Here is a 22,388-nt window from a genome sequence, read left to right on the forward strand (position 1 = left end):
GGAACACAGACACACACACACACACACTCGATGGTGTTGACAGGTGGCTCCAGTAAAGAGGTGGTCCCTGAGCTGGGCTCTGCCTGTCTCTGGCTGAGAGAGAGACAGAGAGAGAGACAGAGACACAGAGAGAGAGAGAGAGAGAGAGAGAGAGAGAGAGAGAGAGAGAGAGAGAGAGAGAGAGAGAGAGAGAGAGAGAGAGAGAGAGAGAGAGAGAGAGAGAGAGAGAGAGAGAGAGAGAGGAATAAAAAGCTCCCAGCAGCTGTCGCCCTAATTCCTCTAACACGCTGCTTGTGCTCTGATTATAAAACAGATCTGGTCCCTCATTTACTCCTGACACCAGCTAATGCTCTATATCTCAATCACTCCGGCCCCGCTAGCCACTGCCCTGCCAGGACACACATGTACACACACTTACATTTTTATAGTATCAGCTCATCGCACGAACCCAAATGACAGAAACATACATATCATGTGAAGGAAAGGCATCATCCTCAGATATCGACAGACTGGTACAGATTTTGATAGACACAAAGAACACACACATGCCTGCACACACACGTGCCCACACACACCTCCATAGAGATCAGCCATATTAGAGTGATGACTCGGAGTGTTGGCTGAGCCACACCTCCTGGAGTTGAGCCCATTCATCTACCCACAAGGCAACAGGGCAGGCTAGCATATGCACTGGTGATCCACTGTAAAGACTGCAGTTGGTGAGACTGCGATTGGCTTAAAGGGAAATTTCACCACTGCTCTATTTCATAATATATGTCCATTAATATGTTATTAACATATCATATGTGTCAAAAATTGAGAATTTCCTAATAACACGCAAATACGAGCGTTTCTGCTTCCCTCCAGTAGAAACAGGCCAACTACATTTCCTAGTTATAAGTAGACCACAATATCCAGAATTCATAGCGATTTTAGGTCATAGCACAGCCACATGGAGGTGTATCCAGTTGATATGAGACATATCAAAATGTCTGTTTGTAGCCAGCTCTATCAGCCAGATAATTTCTAAACGGAACTGAAGTCTTAACTGATGGGGTTGCCATGTTGTCGAATGTTGAAAAGTGATGCTATTCCATAGATTTTCCCCTTCACTTTAAAGAGGAAGGCATCCGATCTGCCAACATCAAAGCAGCAGAAAATAAGTCAAGCTGAGGTAACATAGCTAACTTTACATAGCTAACTAGCAAGCTAGCAAACAAAATTTGTTTAGCTAAACCAAGATCTAGCTAGCTAGCTTTCATAATACGCTGGCTAGACATTCCAAAGCATATCAATGTAATTAGCCATCTGCTATCTGGCGATTTGATTTGTAACTTTGCAAGCTAACGTTAGTTTCGTTAGGTTACATTAGCTAACCGTTAGCAAGCTTGCTAACTATCTACCGCAGAGGCTAACGTGACTTTTATTTAGTGTCCAATCCCATCAACATCTGCAGAGGCATCAACATCAAGATCAGCACCATTAACTAGTGTAAGTCACTTTCTAAAATCTTACTAAAATCTACTAAATCTGTCCATGTCTCCATGATGAGCAAATAAATATACTGGAGCTAGGAATAAACATGGTCCGTGTCTTGTTGTCATGGTTGGTGTGTTTACAAGTAGGCTACAACTTCTACTGTAGTTTTCTCTGTTCATGCAAGACTTGAAGTCTAAATTGGAGAAAAGGAGGTATTAGTAAGGAGGGGATAGTGTGGGTGACTGACTGGTGTCTGTTAGGGGTGGGTATTGTGTGTGAAGGTTAGTATGCATGATCTATTGACATGAGGGCTGTGGGTGGATATAGTACCTTGTTTGAGTGTGTATTGATGGGGACAAAGTAGTAAAATGTTGGCTAATCACTGACTACCGTGTATCCTACTGACTAAGCCTGCTGCTGCTGCTGATGATGACCTTGACACCAGCTTTAGTAGTGCAGAGCCTGTAGACCCATTGGATGAAAGCTTTCAGCCTGGAATAAGCTCAAGCTCAATATCATCTGACTTTAAAACAAGCCAGGACTGCCAACGGTATTTATGAAAGCACAATACCCTCTTGAGAAAAGAAAATCACCAACAAACTAAACTGTCTACAAGACAAGAACTCCTCAAACGTTTCCCACCCTTGCAGTCAGTTGTTTGGCATAGGGGAGAGGGGCTGTTAGAATACTATTCTAGCCTATTCATTGTATTGTTGGCAGTGCTTGTCTACTCAACAGCACAACTGTAGGTGCTCATACACAACAATACACGACTAGACTGTCTACAAGTCAAGCCCCCCTCAAACTTTTCACATCTTTGCTAACAGCCCATCTCAATGTTCCATTGTGTAACAAAACAAATACCAGTCTACTGTACCCTTTTTTGTTTAAAGATGAACATGGTTGATTGTATGGTTACACATCCTCATGATCAGTCTTCATGTTTTACACATCTTCATTTTCAGTCTTCATGTCTTTCCAAGAGACTTGCAGTACAAACAAATCTTCTGCAAGAGGTCCAAGCAGTGGGTGGTGAAGAAAGTGTACGAGAGGCTTGTCAACCTTGCCGTGGAGTGCAGAAAGGACCAGACGGTTGTCTACAAGGAGCCTGTATCATAGCTCCCCAAACTCAACATCCCTGCCAACATCGCCACAGTGCCAAAACCTGCTAAACCAGCTGCCATTACCCAACAGAGGTTCACCAGCTGAAGAACATTCTGGAACCTGCCTGGAACATTCAACCAACACAACATTCATATTCAGTTAGACTGATGTTGTAGTATAATTATGAATGCCTAGTATGCTCAGCACTGCATTGTGGTATAGATATTGCTAGCTGTACATATGTATATAATTGTCTTTTATATAATATTTTTTACAAGTGTACTGACAAGTGACTAAATGATTCCAGCTGCATCAGAAACCAATAAAGTGTTGACTTCAACTTCTGGATCAATTTATTGTGATATTCATGGAATCTACACTCTTAGAAAAAAGGGTTCCAAAAGGGTTCTTCAGCTGTCCCCATATGAGAACCATTTTTGGTTACAGGTAGAACCATTTTTGGTTACAGGTAGAACCCTTTTGGGTTCCATGTAGAACCCTCTGTGGAAAGGGTTCTACATGGAACCAAAAAGGGTTCTACATGGAATCAAAAAAAGTTATTCAAAGGATTCTCCTATGAGGACAGCCGAATAACCCTTTTAGGTTCTAGATAGCACCTTTTTTCTAAGAGTGTATTTGGATCAACTAGCTTCAGTCTTACTGCTAAAACAAAGGATGCAATAAGTAGACATGGCTTGTATTCAAGACAAAGTTGATTTGCTCTGGACATCGAGGTGAGTTTACACAGCAGTATGCAGGAACAGTTATGGTAATGTAACGTATGACAAACAGTGCCCTCCGTAAGTATTGGGATAGTTAAGCATTTTTTATTATTTGGGATCTACACTCCAAGAGTTTGGATTTGAAATCAAACAATGACTATGAGGTTAAAGTGCAGTTTTAATTTGAGGGTATTTTCATCCATATCGGGTGAAGCATTTAGATCTTACAACACTGTTTGTACATTGTACCCCCATTTTAGGGGACCAAAAGTATTGGGACAAATTAACTTACAGTACCAGTCAAAAGTTTGGACACACCTACTCATTCAAGGGGTTTTCTTTATTTTTACTATTTTCTACATTGTAGAATAATAGTGAAGGCATCAAAACTATGAAATAACATATATGGAATCATGTAGTAACCAAAAAAGTGTTTAACAAATCAAAATATATTTTATATTTGAGATTCTTCAAATAGCCACCCTTTGCCTTGATGACAGCTTTGCACACTCTTGGCATTCTCTCAACCAGCTTCATGAGGTTGTCACCTGGAATGCTTTTCCAACAGTCTTGAAGGAGTTCCCACATATGCTGAGCACTTGTTGGCTGCTTTGCCTTCACTCTGCCGTCCGACTCATCCCAAACCATCTCAATTGGGTTGAAGTCGGGGGATTGTGGAGGCCAGGTCATCTGATGCAGCACTCCATCACTCTCCTTCTGGGTAAAATAGCCCTTACACAGCCTGGAGGTGTGTTGGGTCATTGTCCTGTTGAAAAACAAATGATAGTCCCACTAAGCCCAAACCAGATGGGATGGCGTATCGCTGCAGAAAGCTGTGGTAGCCATGCTGGTTAAGTCTAAATAAATCACAGACAGTGTCACCAGCAAAGCACCCCCACACCATAACACCTCCTCCTCCATGCTTTACGTGGGAACTACACATGCAGAGATCATCTGTTCACCCACACTGCGTCTCACAAAGACATGGTGGTTGGAACCAAAAATCTCAAATTTGGACTCCAGACCAAAGGACACATTTCTACCGGTCTAATGTCCATTGCTTGTGTTTCTTGGCCCAAGCAGGTCTCTTCTTCTTATTGGTGTCCTTTAGTAGTGGTTTCTTATTTTTTATTTGTATTTTTTTGTTTATCTTTTTTTTATTTCGTTTTTTTAGGGGGTAGATCAGCTTTAATATTGCAGATAGATTGTAACTTCCATCAATGTAATTGTCTGAATCACTTCCAATCCCCCATATGTTTTTTTTCTTCTTGCATATATATATATATATATATATATATATATATATATATATATATATATATATATATACAGTGGGGAGAACAAGTATTTGATACACTGCCGATTTTGCAAGTTTTCCTACTTACAAAGCATGTAGAGGTCTATAATTTTTATCATAGGTACACTTCAACTGTGAGAGACGGAATCTAAAACAAAAATCCAGAAAATCACATTGTATGATTTTTAAGTAATTAATTTGCATTTTATTGCATGATATAAGTATTTGATCACCTACCAACCAGTAAGAAATCCGGCTCTCACAGACCTGTTCGTTTTTCTTTAAGAAGCCCTCCTGTTCTCCACTCATTGCCTGTATTAACTGCACCTGTTTGAACTCGTTACCTGTATAAAAGACACCTGTCCACACACTCAATCAAACAGACTCCAACCTCTCCACAATGGCCAAGACCAGAGAGCTGTGTAAGGACATCAAGGATAAAATTGTAGACCTGCACAAGGCTGGGATGGGCTACAGGACAATAGGCAAGCAGCTTGGTGAACGAGGCAAGAACTGTTGGCGCATTTATTAGAAAATGGAAGAAGTTCAAGATGACGGTCAATCACCCTCGGTCTGGGGCTCCATGCAAGATCTCACCTCGTGGGGCATCAATGATCATGAGGAAGGTGAGGGATCAGCCCAGAACTACACGGCAGGACCTGGTCAATGACCTGAAGAGAACTGGGACCACAGTCTCAAAGAAAACCATTAGTAACACACTACGCCGTCATGGATTAAAATCCTGCAGCGCACGCAAGGTCCCCCTGCTCAAGCCAGCGCATGTCCAGGCCCGTCTGAAGTTTGCCAATGACCATCTGGATGATCGAGAGGAGGAATGGGAGAAGGTCATGTGGTCTGATGAGACAAAAATATAGCTTTTTGGTCTAAACTCCACTCGCCGTGTTTGGAGGAAGAAGAAGGATGAGTACAACCCCAAGAACACCATCCCAACCGTGAAGCATGGAGGTGGAAACATCATTCTTTGGGGATGCTTTTCTGCAAAGGGGACAGGATGACTGCACCGTATTGAGGGGAGGATCGATGGGGCCATGTATCGCGAGATCTTGGCCAACAACCTCCTTCCCTCAGTAAGAGCATTGAAAATGGGTCGTGGCTGGGTCTTCCAGCATGACAATGACCCGAAACACACAGCCAGGGCAACTAAGGAGGGGCTCCGTAAGAAGCATCTCAAGGTCCTGGAGTGGCCTAGCCAGGGGAGCTGAAAGTCCGTATTGCCCAGCGACAGCCCCGAAACCTGAAGGATCTGGAGAAGGTCTGTATGGAGGAGTGGGCCAAAATCCCTGCTGCAGTGTGTGCAAACCTGGTCAAGACCTACAGGAAACGTATGATCTCTGTAATTGCAAACAAAGGTTTCTGTACCAAATATTAAGTTCTGCTTTTCTGATGTATCAAATACTTAAGTCATGCAATAAAATGCAAATTCATTACTAAAAATCATACAATGTGATTTTCTGGATTTTTGTTTTAGATTCCGTCTCTCACAGTTGAAGTGTACCTATGATAAAACATTACAGACCTCTACATACTTTGTAAGTAGGAAAACCTGCAAAATCGTCAGTGTATCAAATACTTGTTCTCCCCACTGTACAAGCCCGTCTGAAGTTTGCCAATGAACATCTGAATGATTCAGAGGAGAACTGGGTGAAAGTGTTGTGGTCAGATGAGACCAAAATTGAGCTCTTTGGCATCAACTCAACTCGCCGTGTTTGGAGGAGGAGGAATGCTGCCTATGACCCCAAGAACACCATCCCCACCGTCAAACATGGAGGTGGAAACATTATGCTTTGGGGGTGTTTTTCTGCTAAGGGGACAGGACAACTTCACTGCATCAAAGGGACGATGGACGGGGCCATGTACCGTCAAATCTTGGGTGAGAACCTCCTTCCCTCAGCCAAGGCATTGAAAATGGGTCGTGGATGGGTATTCCAGCATGACAATGACCCAAAACACACGGCCAAGGCAACAAAGGAGTGGCTCAAGATGAAGCACATTAAGGTCCTTGAGTGGCCTAGCCAGTCTCCAGACCTTAATCCCATAGAAAATCTGTGGAGGGAGCTGAAGGTTTGAGTTGCCAAACGTCAGCCTCGAAATCTTAATGACTTGGAGAAGATCTGCAAAGAGGAGTGGAACAAAATCCCTCCTGACCTGGTGGCCAACAACAAGAAACGTCTAACCTCTGTGATTGCGAACAAGGGTTTTGCCACCAAGTACTAAGTCATGTTTTGCAGAGGGGTCAAATACTTATTTCCCTCATTAAAATGCAAATCAATTCATAGCATTTTTGACATGCGTTTTTCTGGATTTTTTTGTTGTTATTCTGTCTCTCACTGTTCAAATAAACCTACCATTAAAATGATAGACTGATCATTTCTTTGTCAGTGGGCAAACGTACAAAATCAGCAGGGGATCAAATACTTTTTTCCCTCACTGTATATACACATACATATATACACATACATATTAATTTCCTTTTTTAAAATATATTTCCCTTTTATTACTTTCCAACCCCACCACCCCTTCCCTAATTGGAGTAAACTAGTGAACAACAATGCTTAGGCCTCTACTTCCAGCTTATACATACAATATACATTTTACAATAATTCTTTTTTGTTTGTTTTTACTCCTGAACTTCCTCTACCCACAACCTCTCCGATCATTTTCATGATGTCCATCCGGTTTGATTCTATATGCCCATAAATCAACAGGAAAACGCTCATCCAGATGCAGCGCTCCTAGTGGCCGGGGACTTTAATGCAGGGAAACTTACATGTTAAATGTGCAACCAGAGGAAAAAAAACTCTAGACCACCTTTACTCCACACACAGAGACGCATACAAAGCTCTCCCTCGCCCTCCATTTGGCAAATCTGACCATAACTCTATCCTCCTGATTCCTGCTTATAAGCAAAAAATAAAGCAGGAAGCACCAGTGACTCGGTTAATAAAAAAGTGGTCAGATGACGCAGATACTAAGCTACAGGACTGTTTTGCTAGCACAGACTGGAACATGTTCCGGGATTCTTCAGACAGCATTGAGGAGTACACCACATCAGTCACTGGCTTCATCAATAAGTGCATCGATGATGTCGTCCCCACAGTGACCGTACGTACATACCCCAACCAGAAGCCATGGATTACAGGAAACATCCGCACTGAGCTAAAGGGTAGAGCTGCCGCTTTCAAGGAACGGGACTCTAACCCAGACGCTTATAAGAAATCCCGCTATGCCCTCCGACGAACCATCAAACAGGCAAAGAGTCAATACAGGACTAAGGTTGAATCGTACTACACTGGCTCTGACGCTCGTCGGATGTGGCAGGGCTTGAAAACTATTACAGACTACAAAGGGAAGCACAGCCGCGAGCTGCCCAGTGACACAAGCCTACCAGACGAGCTAAACCACTTCTATGCTCGCTTCGAGGCAAGCAACACTGAAGCATGCATGAGAGCACCAGCTGTTCCGGATGACTATGTGATCACGCTCTCCGTAGCCGATGTGAGTAAGACTTTGAAGCAGGTCAACATTCACAAGGCCGCAGGGCCAGACGGATTACCAGGACGTGTACTCCGAGCATGTGCTGACCAACTGGCAAGTATCTTCACTGACATTTTCAACATGTCCCTGACTGTGTCTGTAATACCAACATGTTTCAAGCAGACCACCATAGTCCCTGTGCCCAAGGACTCTAAGATAACCTGCCTAAATGACTACCGACCCGTAGCACTGACGTCTGTAGCCATGAAGTGCTTTGAAAGGCTGGTCATGGCTCACATCAACAGCATTATCCCAGAAACCCTAGACCCCTCCAATTTGCATACCGCCCCAACAGATCCACAGATGATGCAATCTCTATTGCACTCCACACTGCCCTTTCCCACCTGGACAAGAGGAACACCTACGTGAGAATGCTATTCATTGACTACAGCTCAGCATTCAACACCATAGTGCCCTCTAAGCTCATCACTAAGCTAAGGATCCTGGGACTAAACACCTCCCTCTGCAACTGGATCCTGGACTTCCTGACGGGCCGCCCCAGGTGGTAAGGGTAGGTAACAACACATCTGCCACACTGATCCTCAACACGGGGGGCCCCTCAGGGGTGCGTGCTCAGTCCCCTCCTGTACTCTCTGTTCACCCATGACTGCATGGCCAGGCACGACTCCAACACCATCATTAAGTTTGCCGACGACACAACAGTGGTAGGCCTGATCACCGACAACGATGAGACAGCCTATAGGGAGGAGGTCAGAGACCTGGCCGTGTGGTGCCAGGACAACAACCTCTCCCTCAACGTGACCAAGAAAAAGGAGATGATTGTGGACTACAGGAAAAAAATGAGGACTGAGCATGCCCCCATTCTCATCGACGGGGCTGTAGTGGAACAGGTTGAGAGCTTCAAGTTCCTTGGTGTCCACATCACCAACGAACTATCATGGTCCAAACACACCAAGACAGTCGTGAAGAGGGCACGACAAAGCCCCTATTCCCCCTCAGAAGACTGAAAAGATTTGGCATGGGTCCTCAGATCCTCAAAACATTCTACAGCTGCACCATCGAGAGCATCCTGACTGGTTGCATCACCGCCTGGTATGGCAACTGCTTGGCCTCCGACCGCAAGGCACTACAGAGGGTAGTGCTTACGGCCCAGTACATCACTGGGGCCAAGCTTCCTGCCATCCAGGACCTCTATACCAGGCGGTGTCAGAGGAAGGCCCTCAAAATTGTCAAAGACTCCAGCCACCCTAGTCATAGACTGTTCTCTCTGCTACCGCACGGCAAGCGGTACCGGAGTGCCAAGTCTAGGTCCAAAATACTTCTCAAAAGCTTCTACCCCCAAGCCATAAGACTCCTGAACAGCTAATCATGGCTACCCGGACTATTAGCACTGCCCCCCCACCCCAACCTTTTACGCTGCTGCTACTCTGTTAATTATTTATGCATAGTCACTTTAACTCTACCCACATGTACATATTACTTCAACTACCTCAACTAGCCGGTGCCCCCGCACATTGACTCTGCACCGGTACCCCCCTGTATATATAGCCTCCCTACTGTTATTATATTTTACTTCTGCTCTTTTTTTTCTCAACACTTTTTTTGTTGTTGTTTTATTTGTACTTTTTTTGTTAAAAATAAATGCACTGTTGGTTAAGGGCTGTAAGTAAGCATTTCACTGTAATGTCTGCACCTGTTGTATTCGGCGCATGTGGCCAATAAAATTTGATTTGATTTGATTTGATTTGATATGCCATATCTTTCTAACTGTGCTCTTTCACAAAAGCTCTCAACCTATAACCTATATACTTATTATGGACACAGTATGCTTACATTATTTGTTATCTTGTTGTTATTAGTTGTTGTTAGTTGTTATTAGTCCCATCCTTCAACTCCATTCAACACCACCCATCTGTCTCTTAACACCATCCATATTGGATTTCTATTTGCCATATATTTTTCAACTGTACTGTGATGTTTTACAAAAGTTCTGAACCTTTCTATTCTCATTGTTTCTACAGATTGTAAATTGAAAATAAACATTATTGCTAAAAGTATTATTATATTATTGATCGATTGACTATGACTTTTCAGATCACACAGTAATGCTATCTGCAGGGTTAGCTCCAGGTAAATATTGCAAAACTTTAGCCATTCCTGGACCTGTGTCCAAAAACAAGCTACAAATGGACAGTACCAAAACAAATTATCGAATGATTCTGTCTCTTCGCAGCAAAATCTGCAGAGCTGGGAAGATTTTATCCCCCATATAAATAACATTCTATTGGTAGCAAGAATTGTATATAATAATTCAATTGAAAAATTCTAAGTTTTGAATCCGGTGTCGTTTTGCGTATCAGTTCATATACACTATGCCATGGGATCGGTACGTCAAAAATCTCTTCCCAACTATTTTGCAATCTATATGAGATGGCTGTCAATCCTTTGGTCCTTCAATTAAACTGGTATACTTTGTTATTTATCACAGCTTTCTTTAACCAATTATGTTATTTAATGCAAGGCTGACAGACAAGTTCCTTACATTTTCCCCCTTCCACTTTCCTCTTCCATTTTTGTGGTAATGCTGCAATTATTTGGTTGTAATTTTGGGCAGAGCAGACATTTCCATATGTTTTTGTTAGCTGCATGTGCGACGTAACTCCACCAGTCCTACCGATGATATCATTTACGAAGATTATACCTTTTTTAAACATTTTGTATTTTTAAGAAATGGTTTTTTATCAATTAGTATATTTGAGTTTAACCACAATATTTGTTGCATTATTTGTTCTGTCATTTCTGGAGGATTAAATTGAAATTGCAACCAACTTTCTATGGCTTGTTTTAGAAATAGTGATATTTGGGAGATTATTTCCTTTTCAAATAACTGAAAGTGTGAGGTTGTAATCTGAATAAAGGGAAAAAGGCCATTCTTGAACATTGGGTGAGACAATCTTATTAATTTGCTAGAGAACCAGTTCGGATTTAAGTATTACTTTTGTATGACTGAAGCTTTTAGTGATAGGTCTAATGCTTTAATATTTAATAATTTCTGTCCTCTGAATTCATATTCATTATATAAATAGGCCCGTTTAATTTTGTCTGGCTTGCCATTCCAAATAAAATGGAATATTTTTTTCTCATATAATTTAAACAACTGTTCGCTAGGTGTAGGCAAGACCATAAGCAAATAGGTAAACTGGGATAATACTAAAGAGTTAATCAAGGTGTTTTTTCCACAAATTGACAGGTATTTACCTTTCCATGGTAGCAAGATCTTATCTATTTTTGCTAACTTTCTATTAAAATGTATTGGAGTGAGAACATTTACAGTGGGGAAAAAAAGTATTTAGTCAGCCACCAATTGTGCAAGTTCTCCCACTTAAAAAGATGAGAGAGGCCTGTAATTTTCATCATAGGTACACGTCAACTATGAAAGACAAATTGAGAAAAAAAATCCAGAAAATCACATTGTAGGATTTTTTATGAATTTATTTGCAAATTATGGTGGAAAATAAGTATATGGTCACCAACAAACAGGCAAGATTTCTGGCTCTCACAGACCTGTAACTTCTTCTTTAAGAGGCTCCTCTGTCCTCCACTCGTTACCTGTATTAATGGCACCTGTTTGAACTCGTTATCAGTATAAAAGACACCTGTCCACAACCTCAAACAGTCACACTCCAAACTCCACTATGGCCAAGACCAAAGAGCTGTCAAAGGACACCAGAAACAAAATTGTAGACCTGCACCAGGCTGGGAAGACTGAATCTGCAATAGGTAAGCAGCTTGGTTTGAAGAAATCAACTGTGGGAGCAATTATTCGGAAATGGAAGACATACAAGACCACTGATAATCTCCCTCGATCTGGGTCTCCACGCAAGATCTCACCCCGTGGGGGTCAAAATGATCACAAGAACGGTGAGCAAAAATCCCAGAACCACACAGGGGGACCTAGTGAATGACCTGCAGAGAGCTGGGACCAAAGTAACAAAGCCTACCATCAGTAACACACTACGCCGCCAGGGACTCAAATCCTGCAGTGCAAGACGTGTCCCCCTGCTTAAGCCAGTACATGTCCAGGCCCGTCTGAAGTTTGCTAGAGTGCATTTGGATGATCCAGAAGAGGATTGGGAGAATGTCATATGGTCAGATGAAACCAAAATAGAACTTTTTGGTAAAAACTCAACTCGTCGTGTTTGGAGGACAAAGAATGCTGAGTTGCATCCAAAGAATACCATACCTACTGTGAAGCATGGGGGTGGAAACATCATGCTTTGGGGCTGTTTTTCTGCAAAGGGACCAGGACGACTGATCAGTGTAAAGGAAAGAATGAATGGGGCCATGTATCGTGAGATTTTGAGTGAAAACCTCCTTCCATCAGCAAGGGCATTGAAGATGAAACGTGGCTGGGTCTTTCAGCATGACAATGATCCCAAACACACCGCCCGGGCAACGAAGGAGTGGCTTCGTAAGAAGCATTTCAAGGTCCTGGAGTGGCCTAGCCAGTCTCCAGATCTCAACCCCATAGAAAATCTTTGGAGGGAGTTGAAAGTCCGTGTTGCCCAGCGACAGCCCCAAAACATCACTGCTCTAGAGGAGATCTGCATGGAGGAATGGGCCAAAATACCAGCAACAGTGTGTGAAAACCTTGTGAAGACTTACAGAAAACGTTTGACCTTTGTAATTGCCAACAAAGGGTATATAACAAAGTATTGAGAAACTTTTGTTATTGACCAAATACTTATTTTCCACCATAATTTGCAAATAGATTCATTAAAAATCCTACAATGTGATTTTCTGGATTTTTTTCCTCATTTTGTCTGTCATAGTTGACGTGTACCTATGATGAAAATTACAGGCCTCTCTCATCTTTTTAAGTGGGAGAACTTGCACAATTGGTGGCTGACTAAATACTTTTTTCCCCCACAGTATTTCATTTGGGATATGTATTCCGAGTATATCCACATCACCATCAGACCCTTTTATTGGTAAACTACATGGTAATGTACATTTTGTATTTTTTAGTGATCCAATACGTAATATAGTAAATTTATCATATTAGTGGTTTCTTTGCAGCAGTTCGACCATGAAGGCCTGATTCACACAGTCCCCTCTGAACAGTTGATGTTGAGATGTGTCTGTGACTTGAACTCTGTGAACTATTTATTTGGGCTGCAATTTCTGAGGCTGGTAACTCTAATGAACTTATCCTCTGCAGCAGAGGTAACTCTGGGTCTAACATTCCTGTGGCGGTCCTCATGAGAGCAAGTGTCATCATAGCGCTTGATGGTTTTTGCGACTGCACTTGAAGAAACTTTCAAAGTTCTTGAAGTTTTCCGTATTGACTGACCTTCAAGTCTTAAAGTAATGATGGACTGTCGTTTCTCTTTACTTATTTGAGCTGTTCTTGACATAATATGGACTTGGTCTTTTACCAAATAGGGCTATATTCTGTATACCCCCCCTACCTTGTCTCAACACAACTGATTGGCTCAAACGCATTAAGAAGGAAAGAAATCCCACAAATTAACTTTTAACAAGGCACACCTGTTAATTGAAATGATGCCAAAGAGCTAAATTTTGGTCTCATCTGACCACAACACTTCAGACGGGCTTGTACAGTGGGGAGAACAAGTATTTGATACACTGACGATTTTGCAGGTTTTCCTACTTACAAAGCATGTAGAGGTCTGTAATTTTTTATCATAGGTACACTTCAACTGTGAGAGACGGAATCTAAAACAAAAATCCAGAAAATCACATTGTATGATTTTTAGTAATGAATTTGCATTTTATTGCATGACTTAAGTATTTGATACATCAGAAAAGCAGAACTTAATATTTGGTACAGAAACCTTTGTTTGCAATTACAGAGATCATACGTTTCCTGTAGGTCTTGACCAGGTTTGCACACACTGCAGGAGGGATTTTGGCCCACTCCTCCATACAGACCTTCTCCAGATCCTCCAGGATTCGGCGTTGTCGCTGGGCAATACGGACTTTCAGCTCCCCTGGCTAGGCCACTCCAGGACCTTGAGATGCTTCTTACGGAGCCACTCCTTAGTTGCCCTGGTTGTGTGTTTCGGGTCGTTGTCATGCTGGAAGACCCAGCCACGACCCATTTTCAATGCTCTTACTGAGGGAAGGAGGTTGTTGGCCAAGATCTCGCGATACATGGCCCCATCCATCCTCCCCTCAATACGGTGCAGTCGTCCTGTCCCCTTTGCAGAAAAGAATCCCCAAAGAATGATGTTTCCACCTCCATGCTTCACGGTTGGGATGGTGTTCTTGGGGTTGTACTCATCCTTCTTCTTCCTCCAAACACGGCGAGTGGAGTTTAGACCAAAAATCTATATTTTTGTCTCATCAGACCACATGACCTTCTCCCATTCCTCCTCTCTATCATCCAGATGGTCATTGGCAAACTTCAGACGGGCCTGGACATGCGCTGGCTTGAGCAGGGGGACCTTGCGTGCGCTGCAGGATTTTAATCCATGACGGCGTAGTGTGTTACTAATGGTTTTCTTTGAGACTGTGGTCCCAGTTCTCTTCAGGTCATTGACCAGGTCCTGCCGTGTAGTTCTGGGCTGATCCCTCACCTTCCTCATGATCATTGATGCCCCACGAGGTGAGATCTTGCATGGAGCCCCAGACCGAGGGTGATTGACCGTCATCTTGAACTTCTTCCATTTTCTAATAAATGCGCCAACAGTTCTTGCCTTGTTCACCAAGCTGCTTGCCTATTGTCCTGTAGCCCATCCCAGCCTTGTGCAGGTCTACAATTTTATCCTTGATGTCCTTACACAGCTCTCTGGTCTTGGCCATTGTGGAGAGGTTGGAGTCTGTTTGATTGAGTGTGTGGACAGGTGTCTTTTATACAGGTAACGAGTTCAAACAGGTGCAGTTAATACAGGCAATGAGTGGAGAACAGGAGGGCTTCTTAAAGAAAAACTAACAGGTCTGTGAGAGCCGGAATTCTTACTGGTTGGTAGGTGATCAAATACTTATATCATGCGATAAAATGCAAATTAATAAACGTATGATCTCTGTAATTGCAAACAAAGGTTTCTGTACCAAATATTAAGTTCTGCTTTTCTGATGTATCAAATACTTAAGTCATGCAATGAAATGCAAATTCATTACTAAAAATCATACAATGTGATTTTCTGGATTTTTGTTTTAGATTCCGTCTCTCACAGTTGAAGTGTACCTATGATAAAAATTATAGACCTCTACATGCTTTGTAAGTAGGAAAACTTGCAAAATCGGCAGTGTATCAAATACTTGTTCTCCCCACTGTATATATATATATATATATATATATATATATATATATATATATATTGTGACGTCACGAGAGGCTACACAGCTTTCAGCGGGATTGCTCAAGTAGTGCAAGGAGACAAGGTTCAAACAAAACAAGGATTTTATTATAGGTCTTGGGAAATTAACGAAAATATAACAAAATTCTGTTCTCTTGTGGCTCTTTAAGGGTTAACAGTTCAGGGATGTCTCTTCCACATCCAAAATCATAATTCTCACTCGCTCAGATAACTTTTCCCCAGCCTTACTGTAGTCCACGTTGCAGCTAGTGGCCAACCCAGCAAAAAGTCCTTCCAAATGTCTCTCACGTATTTCCACCGGTGCATATATCCAAAGGTGAGTATTTCCCAAAGGTAAGTATCTCCAAATCCTTATATTCCTCATGGAAGTGGACGTGCAGCACTCTTGTCCTCCAGAGAGCCCAGGTTGGAGACTGTGTCTCTTCACCCCCACACACTCCCTCAGTGTGTCTCTTCCCTTCCCAAACCTTCAGCTCATCAGCTCCTCATTTGTTTCAGCTGCGTGGGAAGATTGGCCATAGAGGGGTGGAGTTCCCGACCATACCAGCAGATGGAGCCATAGCTGTCTGGGTTTGCAGCCACCTCAGGGGATGTAACGTCCCTCCAGGACACAGCCTCTCGTGACATCACACATCCCCCTCCTTGGGACCGACGTCCTCGTCGGGTAAAGGCAGCGAAGAAGGCATCACGCCGGGAGAGGGCGTCCACATTGCCGTGGTGCTTGCCAGCCTGTTCTCTCTTCAACTCCTCCACCTCTAGGACCAGGGACTCAGCCTCCTGTTGTCTCTCCTTGAGTTTCTTACTGAACGCATCAGCCTTGGTTTTAGCAGAGTTTAGCTTCTGTTGAGCAGCTTTCAGTTCCTTCTCTCTCTCTGCCTCCGCATTCTTCATCTTGTTCTCCAACACCTTGTACTTCTCCTCTGCCTTCTTCTGGACCTCCTTACTACTGCGCAGGGTCTCCTCACACTCCTCGATGGTCCTGCGCAGCCTCTCCAGCTCCTCCTGTTGCTTATGGAAGGAGCTCTGTTGGAGTTTAGCCTGGAGGATATCTAACTCTTCTGTCTTCATGTCTAACTGTTGCTTTAACAAACGATACCTCTCAGCGGTCCCCTTCAGACCAGACAGTTCTTTGTCCAGATTCTGTAGCTCCGTCTCTGTGTCGGTCTGGGCACCTGCCATCCCTATCAGAGCCCGGGCGGGAGTGAGTAACTCGGAGGATTGCACCGGAGCCTTCCCAGGATGAGTCTTGCCTCTCCGTTTCCGAGGTACTCGGGTTATCCTCTCCTGAGACTCTCTCCAGAGTGGGTAAAAGGCTGGGCAGTCTCGTCCAATTAGGACAGGGACGGGGAGGGAATCAACCACCCCCGCCGTCGTGTGTATTGTTCCCCGTGTGCTGGTCATTGTAAGTTCAGTAATGGGGTATTCTCTGGTGTCCCCATGGACACAGGAAACTGGGAGGACTTTCCCGGGGTCAGACACGTTGGGCCCACCAAATCCTTACGCACCAGGGTGGCCCGGCTACCAGAATCCAGTAAGGCCTCCACATCATGGTGATTCACAGTTACCGGGCAGGTGGGGGGTCGATCTGGGCCGCCATCTACGACTCCCAAGAGCGAGGCAAAACGGTGTGTGGGTGCTGAGCTGGAGGACTCCGCAGTGGGCATAGGTTCATCGGCTGGTTTCCCACACTGCCAGGAGATATGTCCCATCTCCCCACACCGGTAACACTGTCGAGTTTCCCCCTCCTGGTGTACTCTTCTTGGACCCGCCTGGTTTCTGGCTCCCCCTGGAGCCGGGATAAGTCCTGACGTGGCTGGGTTCGAGACCTTGGGGTCCTTTGGACGGGTTCTTCCCATTTGTGGTGGGGCCGCCTCCTGGGGTCTTTTCGGGAAGCATTCAGCATCTCCGCTGTGGCCTGGTACTTTTCCACAGCTTCCACGGTCAGATCAGCCGTGGTCAAGGCCTGTTGACTGATGAACCGTTTTGCCTCATAAGGCAGGGCGCGTAGGTAACGATCCACCACAACGGCCTCCACCACCGCCGCTGCTGTATTCCTCTGCGGATCCAGCCATTTCCTTGCGATTCGGACAAGTTCATGCATCTGCGCCCGAGGAGGTTGGTCTGGTTGGAAGGTCCAGCTGTGAGCGCTGGGCCATACCAAACTTTGTGAGTCCATATCTGCTGAGGATCTCAGACTTCAGGGCATCATAGTCAGTAACCTGGTCAGGGCCCAGGTCCCGGACAGCATTCAGCGATTCCCCGGTTAGAAAGGGGGCTAACAGACCAACCCACTGTTGCTTGGGCCAGGCTTCCCTAGTGGCCGTGGCCTCAAATGCATGCAGGTATGCCTCAATGTCATCGGTAGCTCCCATCTTAGATATAAAGTCACTTGCCTTTATTGGGCGGGTATTTTGGACCACCCTCTGTCTCTGCAACTGCAATTCCTCTGCCTTCAGAAGGTTGGCTTTCTTTTGCTCCTCCAAGAGAGCCACGTTTGCTTGCATCTGGGCTTGCTGGCCAGCAACAAGGGCTTTCAATATGTCCTCCATTTCAGTCGGCGGGGAGCCTACGGCCAACTTGGAAAACTGGGTGATCAAACCTTCGGTATCCTCCTCTGACATGCACTATTAACGCTTGAGCGTGCCTGTATTCTCCACCATCTGTGACGTCACGAGAGGCTACACAGCTTTCAGCGGGATTGCTCAAGTAGTGCAAGGAGACAAGGTTCAAACAAAACAAGGATTTTATTATAGGTCTTGGGAAATTAACGAAAATATAACAAAATTCTGTTCTCTTGTGGCTCTTTAAGGGTTAACAGTTCAGGGATGTCTCTTCCACATCCAAAATCATAATTCTCACTCGCTCAGATAACTTTTCCCCAGCCTTACTGTAGTCCACGTTGCAGCTAGTGGCCAACCCAGCAAAAAGTCCTTCCAAATGTCTCTCACGTATTTCCACCGGTGCATATATCCAAAGGTGAGTATTTCCCAAAGGTAAGTATCTCCAAATCCTTATATTCCTCATGGAAGTGGACGTGCAGCACTCTTGTCCTCCAGAGAGCCCAGGTTGGAGACTGTGTCTCTTCACCCCCCACACACTCCCTCAGTGTGTCTCTTCCCTTCCCAAACCTTCAGCTCATCAGCTCCTCATTTGTTTCAGCTGCGTGGGAAGATTGGCCATAGAGGGGTGGAGTTCCCGACCATACCAGCAGATGGAGCCATAGCTGTCTGGGTTTGCAGCCACCTCAGGGGGATGTAACGTCCCTCCAGGACACAGCCTCTCGTGACATCACAAATATATATATATATATATATATATATATATATATATATGCAAGAAAAAAAAACATATGGGGGATTGGAAGTGATGCAGACAATTACATTGATGGAAGTTACAATCTATCTGCAATATTAAAGCTGATCTACCCCCTAAAAAAACGAAATAAAAAAAAAGATAAACATTTTTTTTTTTTTTTAAATAAGAAACCACTACTAAAGGACACCAATAAGAAGAAGAGACCTGCTTGGGCCAAGAAACACAAGCAATGGACATTAGACCGGTAGAAATGTGTCCTTTGGTCTGGAGTCCAAATTTGAGATTTTTGGTTCCAACCACCATGTCTTTGTGAGACGCAGTGTGGGTGAACAGATGATCTCTGCATGTGTAGTTCCCACGTAAAGCATGGAGGAGGAGGTGTTATGGTGTGGGGGTGCTTTGCTGGTGACACTGTCTGTGATTTATTTAGACTTAACCAGCACGGCTACCACAGCTTTCTGCAGCGATACGCCATCCCATCTGGTTTGGGCTTAGTGGGACTATCATTTGTTTTTCAACAGGACAATGACCCAACACACCTCCAGGCTGTGTAAGGGCTATTTTACCCAGAAGGAGAGTGATGGAGTGCTGCATCAGATGACCTGGCCTCCACAATCCCCCGACTTCAACCCAATTGAGATGGTTTGGGATGAGTCGGACGGCAGAGTGAAGGCAAAGCAGCCAACAAGTGCTCAGCATATGTGGGAACTCCTTCAAGACTGTTGGAAAAGCATTCCAGGTGACAACCTCATGAAGCTGGTTGAGAGAATGGCAAGAGTGTGCAAAGCTGTCATCAAGGCAAAGGGTGGCTGTTTGAAGGAATCTCAAATATACAATATATTTTGATTTGGTTTCTACATGATTCCATATGTGTTATTTTATAGTTTTGATGTCTTCACTATTATTCTACAATGTAAAAAATTGTAAAAATAAAGAAAAACCCTTGAATTAGTAGGTGTGTCCAAACCTTTGACTGTTAGTGTATGTGTATTAAAGTAGTGAAAAAAGTATTTAGTCCCATATTCCTAGCATGCAATGCCTACATTAAACTTGTGACTCTACAAATGTGTTGGATGCATTTGCTGTTTGTTTTGGTTGTGTTTCAGATTATTTTGTGCCCAATAGAAATGAATGGAAAATAATGTATTGTGTCATTTTGGAGTCACTTTTATTGTAAATAAGAATAGAATATGTTTCTAAATGCTTCTACATGAATGTAGATCTACCATGATTACGGATAATCCTGAATGAATTGGGGGGGGGTTTGATATTTGTGCATCTATAACTTTCTCACTCACCATTATTCACGTTTTATTCAGGATTATCAGTAATCATGGTAGCATCCACATTAATGTAGAAGATTTAAGAAACATATTATATTCTTATTTACAATAAAAGAGACTCCAAAATGAAACAATACATTATTTACCATTCATTTCTATTGGGCACTGTTGGCAGGCTGTGTTGGGAGAGAGGCAGGTCAGGTGCTGTGACTCGGCTAACCCAGTAGGGGGCAGAGGTGTCAAGGTTGGGAGTAGTTGGAAGTCAAATCAAACCCCACGGTGTGTCACCACCCTATGCCAAAGAGTGGGAGAGAGGGATGGTAAAAGAAAAGATGGACTGCAAGTGTGTTTGTGTGTATCTGAACCTGTGTTGGTGTATGAATTGATGAAAGTATTCAAGCATGTACGTTTGTAAATTAGTACAATTATATATGTTGGTGTAACTGTGTGCATTGTATGTGTGTGTTAGTGTGTTTATATGTTTGACACAGCACATCTCTGGGTCTCTTTGTGTGTGTGTGCGTGTGTGTGCGTGTGTGCGCGTGTGTGCGTGTGTGCGTGTGTGTGTGTGTGTGTGTGTGTGTGTGTGTGTGTGTGTGTGTGTGTGTGTGTGTGTGTGTGTGTGTGAAATCCTATTTTATTTCCTCTTTCTTCACTCTCTATCTCCTGAATTTGTCTCCTGGGACTCACTTGGCATCACTCCTCACTCTTTATTCTCGCTCCGCAAACTGCTGCTGTCTGAGCACAAGCTGGCACACCACACACACACACAGACACACACAGCCACACACAGCCACACACACACACGTACACACACACAAACACGCACACACACACACACGCAGTCACACACACACACACTCCCTGGCACACACTAAAACACAGACAATTACTTAAGATCCCACCCATTCATGTACAGATCTATACACACACACACACTTTCAATTTTAAACCACACACACTCATTCTTTCAAGCTCACATCATAGATAAAGAACAAGCTGTATTTTGACATGCCATATCCCAATACAAACACCATCAAATACAAGTTCCATCAAAGACATTAACAGAAATACACAGACATCCATGAAAGCCCATGATGCGTGTGCAGACTCTGAGGTAATACACACAAACAGTTCATCAGTGACAACAGCACATACAGAATCAGTGCCACTCAGAATACCAATGGAGAGAGATAGAGCGTAAACACACACATGCCCTGTAAAAGGAGAAGGTTCCACACGTTCACAAGCACAAAGAAATAACTGTCACAAGTGCTCTCACAGTCAGCCACACAAACCCTCTCCCACAAACACAGACAGACGAGAGAAACTTCAAAAAGCGACAAATAAATAAATAAAAGACGAGTATGTTAGAGATGAATTAATAACAAGGAGAGAGAGAGAGATGCAAACAGGAAACAAGAGCAAGAGAGAGAGAGGGATTGGGGGAGAGAGAGAGGAAGTGAGAGTGAAGACAGAGACAGCTGGGGAGGGTAAACACCCATCTCACTTTTCTATTGAGCCTAATACCAATACTCACAGCTGTTGAAACTTAATAGACAGCAGGAACTACATTATTCACTGCATACACAACTAGCAGAAGCTCTAGTTAAACTGTATGTTTGAATGTGGGGTTGTGAGTACTGTAGGTACTGACTACATGTACCTGTGTGTATAGTATATGAAAGTGTACGCAAGTTTGGCGACAGACAGTATGAGTGTTCATGAGTGCATCCTATTTCGCCCATCTTTTGTATTTCCTCCCCGCTCTCTTTTTTTGGGAAGAGAGTAGTGTGATCACAGTATGCAAATGAAATGGTTATTACTGCATTGCTCATCAAGCAGCGCGGAGCAGACATTAATAGGCTGATGAATATGCATGTCAATTTGTTAATTAAGTTAATTATTCTGCTGAAAATGCATTCGTCTTCCAAGGACATCTTCCCCAGGATTCCAACCACCTCCTCTCATTAGTCATGTGATATTTTACACTGGGCTTGGCTGGCGCCGGGACAAGTGGGGTCGGGGGTCGGGGTACAGCACACACTACACATAGCATAAGGTTTAAGTCTACTTAACAACAGTAATGACAGTCTCAGAGAGGAGAACAATGATCTCAGATCATTTGTTATGTATTCAAAACTATGTTTTTCACATTCAGTCATGAGAGAGTTGAACTTGACCAATATATTGCATGAAAACATACACCTGCCTTTTGTGATCAGGTTTTCCCCTCCATCTCTATTTCTCCTCTTCCCTCCATCTCTCATGTACATCTCTCCTCTTTTCCAGTCTGGTAATTCCATTTCTCTCCTGGTTTTCCTCT

General features: G+C 43.6%; 1 long non-coding RNA gene across 2 annotated transcripts; it reads left to right on the top strand.

Moving 5' to 3' along the window:
- Positions 1–949: 949 nt before the first annotated feature.
- LOC123482271 lies at positions 950–2,897 on the top strand. 2 transcript variants are annotated; one of them, XR_006657646.1, is made up of 4 exons: positions 950–1,174; positions 1,432–1,491; positions 1,890–2,029; positions 2,445–2,897. It is a non-coding gene; the product is annotated as an uncharacterized LOC123482271 (long non-coding RNA). The 2 variants fall into 2 exon arrangements; XR_006657645.1 differs by having other exon boundaries at positions 950–1,491.
- The last annotated feature ends 19,491 nt before the right edge of the window (positions 2,898–22,388 follow it).

Source organism: Coregonus clupeaformis, chromosome 30, assembly GCF_020615455.1.
Source record: "Coregonus clupeaformis isolate EN_2021a chromosome 30, ASM2061545v1, whole genome shotgun sequence".
In the NCBI taxonomy this organism is placed as follows: domain Eukaryota; kingdom Metazoa; phylum Chordata; class Actinopteri; order Salmoniformes; family Salmonidae; genus Coregonus; species Coregonus clupeaformis.